This window comes from Erpetoichthys calabaricus, chromosome 12 (assembly GCF_900747795.2).
Source record: "Erpetoichthys calabaricus chromosome 12, fErpCal1.3, whole genome shotgun sequence".
NCBI classification, from domain to species: domain Eukaryota; kingdom Metazoa; phylum Chordata; class Cladistia; order Polypteriformes; family Polypteridae; genus Erpetoichthys; species Erpetoichthys calabaricus.
The window spans coordinates 42,381,434-42,396,618 of record NC_041405.2 but is presented as its reverse complement, the minus strand read 5'-3'; the positions used below and the strand labels follow the sequence as shown (position 1 = coordinate 42,396,618).

Here is a 15,185-nt window from a genome sequence, read left to right as displayed (position 1 = left end):
AATTCATTTTTTTCCTCAGAATTCTACACACAACAACCCATAATGACAACGTGAAAAAAGTTTACTTGAGGTTTTTGCAAATTTATTAAAAATAAAAAAATTGAGAAAGCACATCTACATAAGTATTCACAGCCTTTGCCGTGAAGCTCGAAATTGAGCTTAGGTGCATCCTGTTTCCCCTGATCATCCTTGAGATGTTTCTGCAGCTTAATTGGAGTCCACCTGTGGTAAATTCAGTTGACTGGACATGATTTGGAAAGGCACACACCTGTCTATATAAGGTCCCACAGTTGACAGTTCATGTCAGAGCACAAACCAAGCATGAAGTCAAAGGAATTGTCTGTAGACCTCCAAGACAGGATTGTCTCGAGGCACAAATCTGGGGAAGGTTACAGAAAAATTTCTGCTGCTTTGAAGGTCCCAATAAGCACAGTGGCCTCCATCATCCGTAAGTGGAAGAAGTTCAAAACCACCAGGACTCTTCCTAGAGCTGGCCAGCTATCTAAACTGAGCGATCGGGGGAGAAGGGCCTTAGTCAGGGAGGTCACCAAGAACCCGATGGTCACTCTGTCAGAGCTCCAGAGGTCCTCTGTGGAGAGAGGAGAACCTTCCAGAAGGACAACTATCTCTGCAGCAATCCACCAATCAGGCCTGTATGGTAGAGTGGCCAGACGGAAGCCACTCCTTAGTAAAAGGCACATGGCAGCCCGCCTGGAGTTTGCCAAAATGCACCCGAAGGACTCTCAGACCATGAGAAAGAAAATTCTCTGGTCTGATGAGACAAAGATTGAACTCTTTGGTGTGAATGCCAGGCGTCACGTTTGGAGGAAACCTGGCACCATCCCTACAGTGAAGCATGTTGGTGGCAGCATCATGCTGTGGGGATGTCTTTCAGCGGCAGGAACTGGGAGACTAGTCAGGATAAAGGGAAAGATGACTGCAGCAATGTACAGAGACATCCTGGATGAAAACCTGCTCCAGAGCGCTCTTGACCTCAGACTGGGGCAACGGTTCATCTTTCAGCAGGACAACGACCCTAAGCACACAACCAAGATATCAAAGGAGTGGCTTCAGGACAACTCTGTGAATGTCCTTGAGTGGCCCAGCCAGAGCCCAGACTTGTGTCCGATTGAACATCTCTGGAGAGATCTTAAAATGGCTGTGCACCGACGCTTCCCATCCAACCTGATGGAGCTTGAGAGGTGCTGCAAAGAGGAATGGGCGACACTGGCCCATGATAGGTGAGCCAAGCTTGTGGCATCATATTCAACAAGACTTGAGGCTGTAATTACTGCCAAAGGTGCATCGACAAAGTATTGAGCAAAGGCTGTGAATACTTATGTACATGGGATTTCTCTGTTTTTTTATTTTTAATAAATTTGCAAAAACCTCAAGTAAGCTTTTTTCACGTTGTCATTATGGGGTGTTGTGTGTAGAATTCTGAGGAAAAAAATGAATTTAGTCCATTTTGGAATAAGGCTGTAACATAAAAAAAGGTGGAAAAAGTGATGCGCTGTGAATACTTTCCGGATGCACTGTAGGTAGGTGGCAGATGGCATGTAAAGAATGTCTGCACATCTGTGGGCAGCAGGTTGAGAGAAAGCACAAACAAGAGTGGAGAAAGTGGACTGAACCCTGATTGATGCTTCTATTGTACAAACAAACAAAAAAAAAAGAGTGGCCAATCCTGACAGAAATTTCTCAAACTAAGGAACAGACAAAACATAAATGAATATGTCATTGATATTTAAAACATGTAAAGAATAGGACATAAATTAATTTGTAAGTATAACACCTGGAGTTAAGAATTTTAATCACAGATAATAAGATCTTTACAGCCGATGTAGCTGAAAATTAGCCATAGTTAGTAACAATTTAGCTTTATCTGCATCCAAAGATAAAACAATCACTGAGGTCTCTAAAATTAGAAGTTGCCTCAATATCATGAAGAAATGTATGCACCTTATCTGATTGTAGGCGTGTTTTAATGAATTGTACGAATACTATTATTTGTACATAATTGTGTAATTGTAAAGCAAGATTTTTTTTTAAAATATGTAAATATCCGTACACTTGGGAGACAGCAGTGTTATAATGTTGGTAGAGTGTGAGATCTTTACTTTGTTTTAGGAATAAGGTGATCATAGCCAGTAACAACATAAAAAGAAGGCTTGAGGATTGCTGTTTTCAAAATTCTGGAAAAATGTTAAATTACATTGTTCATGGTAGAGAATGTAATTTGTCCTGACACCAGAGAGATTAGGAAATCAAGCAGAAGTGCTTCCTATTTTGTGATCTGAAGTAAGCTAAGATAAATAAAAGATAAACACAGTTTGATGAAGCTAATTGTGAATTAAAAGCTAAAAATGTAAATTAATTTATATGAGATGCCTCCTGTGCTTATTTTAATAAGTGAGATTGTAGCCAGTGATTCGAAATGTATAAATGCAGTACTAGGTAAATTAGGAATTACAGATGAAAAAGAGATTCTTGTGACAGTTCTGAACTAGTGGGATTGGGTTTATTACTCCATAACATGATTTTATTCATCTTGAAGTATACTATAGTATTTGAGATTTATAATTTGTGCTATACACAAGTATGTGCAGTTGTTCCAAAGACACAAACACAATCTTGTTTGATTTTATTTGGGACTATGTGCCCTTCAGCAGTCTAGACTATCTGTTGTGTTTTTGCAGACCATGATTGCATACATCTCTTATTCATCCCTCTCTCATTAAGTCTCCATTTTGACTTGGAACTATATGATCTATTACAGCCAGCATACCCTTCAGCTTCATTTCAGCCTTCTTTGGCTTCACAGAGAGGGAGATTTTATTTTAGTTTTATATGATTTGTATAAGATAGGGATTCTTAACCTGTGGGTTATTTCCCTCTAGGGGCCTCATTTATGAAGCTTGCATACACACAGAAAGAGGCTTGCAACTTTCCATGCAAACATTGCAATTTATAAAAGTAAACTTTATGGGGGAGCATGTGTGTACTTACAGTAACACTGACCCATGTGTACATAACATTTAAGAGAAATTAGGAAATCATCATACCCTTGATCAAGTTGGGAAATGCTGCCAAACCAGGTAAATGATACCTTGCATGCATAATAATACATATCATAAAGCTGTTATTATAATGTGCGTTGACGTGGCAAACATATTACACCTCAAATGTGATGAACACGATGTAGCAATTGTACTTAAGTTCCCTTTAATAGGACCAATGCTACGTATTTGCACTGAGGAACTTTTTTGGTTATTTGTCGGTTCATATCAGCTACGTGCTGTCATTTTTCAGGAAACTAGCCATCAGTTCAGGAATATTTCCACCAAACTTCAGCCACATCATGGCAATTATGCCGGAAAGGCCTTAACTGACTGGTGAGGTGCTACATCCAGTGTTAATGTGGGTGCACATACATAGAACATAACATGTTTTTACCAACATAAAAAAGCAATTTGCAGAAGTGTCCAGGTCCTATAACATAGTTGGAGTACTTACTGCACTCACATTGCAATTAAGGCACCTAATGAGAATGAAGCTGCTGTGGACGCTAGAGGTGCTGTTGCCCTGTTGAACCCACCAGACAGACGACCAGGACACACGTTTAAAACACCAAGAATAATTTCTTTAACAATATTCTTCAATATCAGTGCACAAAGCACTGCACACTCTACAATTCTCCAACAATTAATAATAATAATAACAATACAATCCTCCACTCCCAGCAGCTCCGTTCCTCTACCACCCAACTCCGGCTCCCTCTGCTGGGTTTCCCACAATCCTTTTAAAGTCAATGACCCAGAAATATTCCTTCTCCGGGTCAAACGCCTTCTTCAAGTTTCCCGGAAGTATTGCGGGTTTCCGTCCTCATGATTCCAAAGTACTTCCGGGTTAGCGTCACGGTAATATTCCCCGGGTTCTTGGTGAGCTCCCCCTGGTGGCACCCATGGCACTCAACAGGGCTGAAGAGAAGGACTCCATGTTCCATACTGCCCTGCGGGAATCCAAGGAACCATTTCCATCCAGGGGAGCTGCCATCTAGCGTCCCAGGGGATGTAGTGTCCTGAAAAGGCTGGTTTCTTCTGTTGAGGGACGTTCCGGCTGGACTGAAACGCCGGCTGTCCATCACACTGCTTTTGTTAACCATGAGCACTGACATTCCACTTATACACAAGTCATCTGTGATGCCAAGATGACACTAACAAATGTTGTGTATCAGTGGCCTGAGTCAACTCGTGATTCATTTATTTTGAGGAAAAGCGGCTTTGACAGATGTGATGGTGCTGTATGTGGTGACTGGCTTACTGGTAAGGTAACTGGCTGAACCCTCAATCTTTTATCTCATGCCTTAGTCATACAAGGTCAGGCATACTCATTATGTGTACTGTTATGTACTTTGTCTGTATGCACTGGTTTAGTTAACAGTTTGTTTTTTTTGATGTGGAGAATTCTTTTTAGTTTAATTTTATTACATTTGGTACTTCACATTAAATTATAGTTTTAAATCACTTCAAAAAGACAAGGAAATGTCAGAGAAAAGGATTTACAGTACAGAGATAACATGGCCTCTGATGGTGATAAATGCATGCTACAATAACTCTACTTGTTTTTACTCTCCTCATTGGCACTTTTTTCATTCTAGAGGTTCAGCTTTTCAAAGGATTTACCACTGAGATGGCTAGTCCAGTAAATAAAGCTCAGCACACTGACTCCAGCAGTAGTGAAGATTCCCCAATGGCTTAACGTTTTGAGAAGAAAAAGAAGTGAGTGTCTGAACAGCTTCTCACTATGAAGGATGCCATGCAGTTGAGTATCCAAGAAAACCAGGAGCAGTTCTGTGATTATATTAATGAAGTTAAAGAAAAGCAAAACAAAAGCAAGAAACAATTTGGTTCACGGAAGGCTGTAGTCAATAATCAACTACAATCAAATTAAGGTACTGGAGAACTAGCTTGTAGTTCTGTCTTGTAGATTAAAAATTGTACAGCCCAAAAATAACAGGAATACTATTTTTTATAGTATGTCTTTCAGAAACTGGAAGGTCAATGGAATTCTTAAAAATTGTAGCCATTTATATTTACACATCTTAGGGATCTTTGTCCAGTTGTCAAGAGGTGTCACAAAGTGCCTTGCAAGGTTGGACTACAGCTATTCCTTCTGTATCCTATTTTTTGGAGTTGGGAGAGAAAATTTTTATTTATTGTTGTTGTTTCTCTATCTCATCATTCACTTCCTGAAATGCTTGGTTTAAATGCAAGTGTTCTGGGTTTTCTTTGTGATAAAAAATAGATATTATTTTCCTACAAGAATTTAAATTTTCAGATAAACCTGCATCCTCAATTTGTAACAGATGCTGTAGTGTAATTGTGTTCTCTTCTGCAAGCTCCTATAAATATGGAGCAGTTATTTTAGAATTAAGTTAAACCAACAGAATTGGGCTGTAATTCCCAGGCAGGGTTCTGCTACCTACTTATTGACACTGGGGACATTCACTGACCCCATTCCAACCTTCATTCTACTAGTTCCATACTAGTCAAACTCTAATTTTTAAAGACTTTTAAATTAGTCTTAAGCACATGCTTTCACAAACCCCTTATTAGATAAATCTCTCCCTCCCATATGCGATCACATCTCCCAATACAACCAATCAATTTGCATTGTTGCCATCAACCAGCAGATGGCACAGTTATGCAAAAATTAAATAAACTGAAAACTTACCTACCTCAATATAATAAAATACTGTTAAAATGTTTATAACAAACTCTACTTAGTCTTCATAATCAAATGTTTATATGACATGCTCAATACAATTTCTTATCTAGAAAACTATTCATTTTTTGAAGAATTAGAAATTTTCTTTGCACGTGGAGCCCCTTGCCTGTTCCTGGGTTGCTTGGGTAGTCTCTTAGTTGCACCTTGCAGTATTCTAGACATACCTTTGCTCATGTGTATATATGTATAGCTTGAATTTTTCTGTTCCATCTTGGAGCTTAGAAATCTACAGAGTCTACAGCCCTTTAAAGTGACCTCTGATTGATCACTTATGGCTCAATTTAAAAGCTGCATGAAACTGCACGCCTCACTATTTTGTAGTAATCATTATCAGGAAAAGAGAAGATTTAAGGTCACAAATCATAGTGACAGAGAGTGGTGATATGATGCATATTGATTAACATTCCTATGAATCACATCGATTACTTATGTAAATACAATTTAGCACTATGCCCATTGAACATAAATTGGAAATGTATGAATATTCATTTACTTTTCTAATTTTAGCATTGAGCATTTGATGTTAATGTTGAGATATCTCTTAATACTGTCCTCTGATAGTGGTACTGTATGACAATATATTGATACATCTTCATTTTGTGTGATTTTTTAATGACAATATTTGGCTGACCATTTATCACCATTGGTGCTGGTACCCTAATACATTGTGTAATGCAGTGTCTCTCACTTGCTCCCTCATGTGAGGTTTACTAGAAGCTGTCCTCTTGCTTGTCTTCCCTCCAACACTGCTGCCTGCTATTTTGATCTTCCATGGCTGCTTCAGTGCAGCTTCAGCTGTCTTTTTTTTGCCAGATTCCCAGCCTGCTCATACACAATCTGCACTAATTTTCCCCAGCTCTATAAGTTGATCCAATCCAGGATTTTCCCAAGGCTCACAGGCAGCCATGTACCCAGTTCAATGGATTTAAGCAGTGGAGAAGGTCTCACAGGCTCAAAAGTTCCTTCTCCAAGATTGAATTCAGACCCAGACACAGCTGTTCAAGCTATGAACTTCATATAGTGCTGAAAATATTCTGTCAAAAAACTAGAGCTACTCATGAAGAATTGCTTCATCACAAAGATGTAAATTTTACGGAACACGAAAAGGAGAAAGCTACGGTATGTTTATTTGGAAAAAGGAAAACAAACTGTATAAAGGCTATAAAACTCGGGGCTTCATTGTGTCTTTGGCATGTCTTGCACTTCAACATTTCAATACAGGGTTTACAGGTGACTGTTAGTAGGTGCACAAGAAAAAAGGGAATGTCTACTCAGTATAAAAATGCTGTATTCTTTTGTGGATTAACTGATATTATTATAACAAACAAATTAAAATAAGTAAGAAACTGCCTTGGTGCTTTAGAGGATGGGGAGTTAATGGCGAGCAAACAAAGAGAAAATTCATTATAGAGTTAGTGTCAACATGCAATCAAATCATGTAATCAGAAAATTACAGCAATGGTGGGGACATATAAAAAAGTAAACATGATTGTCCATTCACACAGTCACTTATATATAAGTGAACTAGCCACCATTGTCAATCCTTGAGGCAGTAATGATGATGTCAAAATCTCATCATTGTACTTTACCAGTAGTACAGGTTTTTGTCATAGTGTAGATGGTAACAGCAATATTGGAAGTGTTTCTTAGTAGATTTTAATTCCCCTTGTACATTGAATTGTGAATCCTGTAAAACTGTGACGTTAAATTCATATGGTGTAGAGTATCAACACATCTGCGAGAATTGTGATTTTTAAACTATACACATTCTAAGGCAAAACAGTGAGATTAAACCTTAGCAGGGCAGATACAGTATGAAGGATAGAAGGATTTAGGTGTTTATGTTGCTGTAACATTCTCATTGTCTAAGTAATGTGAAAAGCAAATTAGAAAAGCAAGTAAAATGTTAACTTAAATTATAAAAATTGTTGAATATACATCAAGAGACATTATATTCAGAGTATATAATGCACTTGTGGTTCCACATCTGGATAAAGTACCGTGTGCAGTTTTGGTCACCACACTACAATTGAAGACAGAGAAGCATTTTAAAGCTGTGCACAAGAGAGCAACCAAGTAAATTGCTGGACTAAAATGCACTTCCTACACTGAGAGGCTCAGGAAATTAAATCTCTTTTGTTCTGAACAGAAAAGGCTGCGTGAGGACCCAGTTCAGAGTGGGGATATTCACAAGTCTCCAGATAGTTGCCATACAGTTGAAGCTTATTCTGGTGAATGAGAGCATTATTTTTATTCAGCTTCAAGTTGAAAAAAAGAAAACCTTGATTGTTGCTTGTATATTTGCAAAAATAAGTGATCTGATTATTTTGCCTTTTAAAATACATTGATTCTGTGAATTAACATTTGTCATTTAATGATTATGTAATTCTACTGGGACACTCCTACACTCATGTGGGGAATGATGGAAATACGTGAAGAGGCTTCACTGGGTACCACTGAACCACGATCCACTGAACCCTTATAACTCCTCTTGTAAATGGATCGGAGCAGCGTCCATAGTCATGTGGAAGTTGTACCGGTCAGTCATGGTGAAGAGAAAGTTAAGTTGAAAGGCAAAGGTCTTGATTTGCTGGTCGATCTCTGTTCCTGCCCCCAACTATGTTCAAGATCTTTGGACAGTGACTGCAAGAACTAGATGGCAGAGACAAGCAGTAGAAATAAGCTTTACTCTGCAGAGTGTCTGGACTCAGCCTTAGAAACAGCATGAGGAGCGCAAACATTCAGGAGGAACTAAACGCAGAGCCATTTCTCCTCCTCATTGAAAAGAGCCAATTGAGGTAGTTCAATAATTTGATTAGGATGCCTTCTCTTCACCTCTGTTGGGGAGGTTTTTTGGGCAAGTCCAACTGAGAGAAGACCTTGGGGCAGACTCAGGACATGCTGGATAGATTATATGTCTCAGCTGGCTAGGAAATACCCTGGTATCCCCTCAGAGGGGTTGGAGGAGGTGACAGGGAAAAAGGATGTCTTTACTCTGACTGCTGGTCCTGTGATGTGGACACCAATGAACAGCAGAAAATGGATGAATGTATAGATGGGCTTGACTGTGCATTTTTGTACATACTTTGTATTTAAACCTTCAACATTTTGAGTATTTTATGATGGTCCAACTTTCTGGATTCAAAATTAAAAGCTGCATTTAGCTAGTAAAAAAGTATTTTCAGACATTCAGGACTTTGTATAGCAATCAAGTTTTATTTTTGTGTTAATGTAATTTGGGCTTTGGTATTTTGATACATATTACTTTCCTGGTGTTGATTCTTGTGTACTCTGAGAACATTTTTCTTCTCCATTTCCTGGTCCTTGTCGCTATTATTTCTAGCTCTCTACTCACTTAACAGTGGCAAACAGCTGTGCCACTATGTTTCCTCTGTTTGGATCAAACTTACTGACAAATCTCTCAGATCTCTGGAGGAAGCTAACCAGGTGATTCCATTAAGAATTTAATGTTAGGACTTTTCTGCTTTGTAGTCTGGATTTGTTGCTTAGGATAACCCTTTATTGCTTTTTGACCACCTGCCTGGTCCTCAACTAAGATTGTGTATAAATCATTTTAATGCTTTCATTTACCAGTCTTTTTTCTTTTAAAAATCTTTCATAACACTCTCTCCCTTTCAGAGTTTCCTTTACAGTAGTCTGATGACCAAAACTGAACATAACACTCAATTATACTGTCTGAAAATCATGTCTCTTGATTTAATTCAACAGATTTTACAATTTAAACTAAATATTTAATTGCACATTGCCTTGATGATGAGAATGTGTCAGTCTAACCACTAAATTCTTTTCAGAGGTTGTTTTCTGTAAACCTATGTTTCACATCTTGCATTTATAGCTAGCTTCCTTTTTGCTTACATGTAGCAGCTTGCACATTTGTACATTAAATACCATTTTGCAAGTGTTTTGCAAGTATTTGGCAGTTTTGAAAATTGTACAAGTCTTTTTTCTGCCTCTACAATATCTGCTACTACTCAGATTTTAGTGTCATCTATGAATATCGAAGGCTTACTCACTACACCAGAATCTGTACCATTAATGTAAACATACCTTTATTGTATTCTCAGTTTGTAGATGGTTTTAATTTGATGACCCAGTGTGCTAGCATTCTCGGTTTATTGCTTAGCAGTGGCCAAATTCTCTTGCTAGTGTTACTGAAGAAAGCCTGGTTGCACCAGTTTTAAACAGAGGTATCCTTACCTTGGCTTTCATTATTTCTCAAAAGAACATAGAATTGCAGAATGTCTTTGCAAGGTTGATGAGGAAGCATGAGGATCATAGACTTACAATTAGTGGGAACACCTTAATATATTGGCTGTATCAATTGTTACATATTAATACAGTATACCTCAACCAGCTCTGGCACATCCATGTCAAAAAAGCTGAAAATGGTCAAAGACTGCAGATGTCCCACATTATTTTGCAATGAAAAACGGAGGGGAGTCAACTTTTGACCAGGCTAGTGTTCACCTCATAGTAAATGTCTGTGTAGTCAATGATCCTCATTAAGATAAAAAAGATACAATTGTGACAGAAACATAAAAAAGGGAGAACATTTAGTGTGTTGTCACCCTGAAATAAGCTGTCAACACACATACACACACTCCCACACAAAGAGAGATGAAGCTGCACATCTTGTCATTTAAATCCCTTCCATAAATTTCAGAATATTGCTGGGTTAACTTATCCACTAGTCCAAGTGGACCTCCCATTTTACTTTTGGAGCCCACTGCAACATTGAATCAACGTTTCCACCATTTCATCAAGTGTATACTCATTACCACTTCCCAGTAAATTACAGTATTTGGGAATACAACTGCATGTGTGAAACAGGTTTTACAGACACAAATGGTAACCTGCTTACTATTTTGGCTAAATGCTGCTAATCACTAGACTCTTGCAGTATTCACAACTTAAAGTTAGCTTGCTACTGTTGCATTTATGTGTGTTGGTTATACCAGACAAATTACCACAGCTACTTCAAACTAATATATACAGTACTTTTTTCATATCTTTATAGTTACAAGTAAACTGAAGGAAAACCTTTGTCTAATGTGACCTTTGTCTAATGTGAACTTCTTTATTTCAGAATGCTGCACTACAAATCTAATCTCATTGTCATATCACAATTTAGTCAAAGTCAGAAATATGCCACCAGTGATGACAGGATATTGTGATAGCCTACTTCAACAGTAACATCAGGTTGCTGATTCTATTGTGATAAAGTTCATTTATAAAATAAAAAACTGTTCTGGAACAAACTCCTCAAGGATCTCACTGATGACATCACCCCTTGTGGAGCATTTTCTTCTTATTTGTACTCTTTGTCTCCTTCCTTAAAAAATCAAATTGAAATCCAGTTTTGTAAGTTAGCTGGTATAACATTAAACAGGAATAGATGTATTCAGGAAAATAAATATTAGATTAATACTAATAAAATAAAAATTGATTGAAATGAAAAAATAGGTTTCATAATGGCAAGTTCCATAATCTGCATATGTGCAATAAAGTTTATGCTACACTCTTATTATAAAAACTAGTTAAAACTCTTTTTCTATAACATAATTTATTTACTGTATCTGCATTGTACTTTTACTCATTCTAAATTTCTTGGACTATAGCCGCTATTGACACTTTGGTGGCATTCTCCATGTGCTACTCACATTTTCTTTTGTATTTGACTGCATATAGTAAAGTGTACTTTGTTTTGAGTGCACTCTTAAAGAAAGTTACTGAGGTATTTATTGTTCTGAAACATTTTATGGGTGAGGGAATTATGTGCCTGTGATGCTCATGAATTCTATAGTTCCAAGGTGGGAAATACTTGAGGTTAACTCCTTTTCACTCAATATAATCATTGTGGTGTGTCAAACCAGTTTTTTGCACTTTGAAAAATACAGTATATTATTTTTGTCATATATTTTTGGCATCATCTTTAAATTGGCATGTAAGACAAATATTTTCTCTGTGCTTATCTGTAATACCTATGAACCTGTAAAAGTAATGCATCACCACACAGTACATTGATGATTTATGGGTACATTAATATAATAATTAACATGACCATGCTTGAAAACCTAGGGTCAGCTGGTATTTATCATCAATTGTTTATAAGACTAAAGTGTTTTCAGGCTTTATATCATTATGATTAACACTTTTTAAAGCAGAGAGTTACATGTTTATACAGGGACGATGGGAAGTCTAGAATAAAGTCTTTCTATCTTCCTATTATCAACCCCCTTCAATCCAGTTCATTGTCATAAAACAAAGTACCTGGTTATCTTGTTTAAGTAAGCATCTCAAAGTCTTACAAAAGTAATGAATTGAATCAATTTAGTCATTTAGTCACTAGCTAATCAAACATGAAAAACAAACTGAATGGATTGCCCTTTATGTTTAATGTTTCTAAGACTCTTGTTGATATCCTATCCCAGACCTTCCATCAATGACTGTCTTAATGAAACTAATGGGCCAGACAAAAATTGCAATGTTGTCTAGTGGTAAGTCCCACTACATCAATAGCATTCAACAGCCGTGGTGCAAATGAATGGATTATGTTTAATTTTGTTGCTGTACTTAAATAGATTATCTACATAAGTGTATTTTTAAATGCAAATAGTTTTTACTCATTAAAAATTATACTTTTTTAGTAATGATCCTACTTCATGACATTTTCAAGGCAGTTGTTTCAAAAATAGTGATTGTTTTTATTTAAAATCCATAGTTCACAGTCGCCAATTAAAATAAAGGTAAATGCAAAAATGTTGAGATGTCGTAGGTCATGATCTTACCTACAAAGTAATTTAGTAAATATTGTGCAGTTTTCTCTGACTCATCTCAGCATGTCACGGTGTAATGCACCATGCACTTGGACATACCTGTGTAACAGAAGATGCAGTGGAAAGCTCTCGGTGTGGTGATAGCAGTGACACTCTTTATAAGAAAACATGTGGTACAATATAATACTAGTCACATTTAGAACAGCTCTTCAATAACAAGGACATGGCACAAAACAGTTTGATTATGTGATATACACTGGGGAATTACCTGCATACAAGAAGTCTTCCTCAAATGTACCATAGAAAAAAAAAACCTTAGAAAAAAGTTTATTTATAAACTAGTGAAGTATTGAAAACACAGCATAAATGATAAAAAATCAAAGCTAATTGTACTGAAAAATACTACAGTAAATTTCTGATAGCCACTTATTGATATGAACCAAGACGTGCCCAATTGTCCAAAAGGATAAGCTACAATAAGAGGAAGTGTCATTTGCAAAAAGATATTCCCCTTCGTTGTGTATTACATGAGTAAGGTGCATTTAGCATATACATCATTTCTACACTGAAAAAAAAGTTCTTTAGCTCAATGGGCATTACTTATGACAGTCAATATTTTCCACTAAATAACATAACATTTTCAGATTTACTTATGGTGTAGTTTTAGGAATACATAACATGAAAGAATACATTTGTGTAATGTCAATGGTCTGTGAACTAAGCACAGAATTATTCACAGGCTCGTGCCAAAGCATTTTCACTACTTGGGCAAGTAGACATCTTGCAGAAACGAAAATACACAGTGTACATACAAAGGAGTAGATCATTTTTGCAAAGTCATTAGGTTTTAACTAAACACAAAGTTACCTTCTACTGTATATTTTACAACTGATTTATTTATTTACTTGTTTATTTTGCTGTATGTCTTCAAAAAAATGTTGACGGTGGAAGGGAGCCATGCAAAGAGCACACTCCAGCTCCATATGCGCAAAGCATTCAATCATTCAACTTCAAATATATTATTGAGCACATTTATCTTGTTTAAAATTGTCCAAAATGTATCCAGGGCAAGATTCAATCAGTAAATGTTGCAATGTAGCTCCAGCCTCACTGGGCCACATGTTTTGGACATGCACAAAATGAACATCATTCTGGACAAAAAATCTTCAAATGCCTATCAGACAGCCTTGGTGTCACAATCGCTCCTAACCCATTAACCGCTGTGTTTGGACTTCCTGATGGGCTTAAAATGGAGAAGGACAAATTGGTTGTACAGTAATTGCCTTTACCACACTACTACCACGTAAACTTATCTTGCTCAACAGGAAGAATCCCAGCCCACCTGTTATAAGTCAGTGGGTAACTGATGTTATATACTATTAGAAATTGGAAAAAATTTAATTCCTACTTAGAAGATCTGTTCAAAACTTTTTTTTTAATATGGCAAGATCTAATTAATCAAATCTTAGAATAAGCATTTATATCGGGGGAAAAGGACATTCTCCTTTCTTTGTTGTCTTTAAAGATTTGCTCATGCTGGCCCTCCTCTCTTTGTCTCGGGTAGGGGTTGAATTCTTTAAGTTTGACATTATTGTGTGGAATGTTGTTTTCTTCAAGTAAAATCAATAAAATAAAAAAAAATGTTGACACTAAGTAAAGCTGTCAATGCTATTTTTGACTTGAAAATATGATTTTTTTTATTCTTTCTTGTGATAATGACTCACATTGCCTCACTAACTGAAATAAAATTAACCAAATAGGATGTTTACTTTGTATATCTAATTTAAATTAATTTACTTGAAATAGGCAGGTTTTATGTACATATCTGTCCTATATTTGTATAAAGTATGATATTTGGTATTCAAGAACCACCCCTTCTGTTGACCAGATATTGCAGTATATTCAAAAGAATCCCCACACCTTTGTACAGTTGGAAAGAAAGTTTAAGACTTTTAGTTAAAACGTTTTTCCCAAATGCCATGGAATTTTTGTAGCTGTGGATGCTGACTACCTGCTGGAATGAAAAAATATAATTCATATTGCACTGTTATATGCCATTTGGTGTGGAATTCATAAAACAGTGGTGGCCAAATTGATTCATTTTATTGATTTGATTCATTTGAAATACCCATTAATGTGATTTGTTAGATTGATATACAGTCTGGAGTATATGGGATGTCTATGGGGAGGTGTACAGTATATGTGTGTATTGTATATAGATCATGTCATTGTTTACTATTTTAATAATGTAATTAATTTATATTTAACATGATAATTCATATGCCATTGTCCTATTTCCACACACAAAGCATAACACATTTAAGATGCATAACTAAAATATGACATTTAATTACAGAATCACAAGTTAATGAGAATTGTGCAACTCATAATGGTTCGTTTGAGAATCAAATGAACTAGAATTGTAAGACTGATTGCTGGGTAGTGACTCAGTTTATGCATATGTGCTTTAAACAGGCATCATCGAAATGAAAGATGCTGACTATATCATACAGGAAGGACACCAACCCCTGTTAAGTGTCACTGAATCAATTTGTTTGTGCTAATAGCTTGGTTCATATGATTCACTGAAAAAAGTCG

General features: G+C 36.6%; 1 protein-coding gene across 2 annotated transcripts in view; it reads left to right on the top strand.

Annotated features, from left to right (window-relative positions):
* Positions 1 to 15,185, top strand: part of LOC114662108 (gap junction beta-1 protein-like) — a 396,450-nt gene that overhangs the window by 299,815 nt on the left and 81,450 nt on the right. The gene's annotated exons all lie outside the window — the stretch shown is intronic.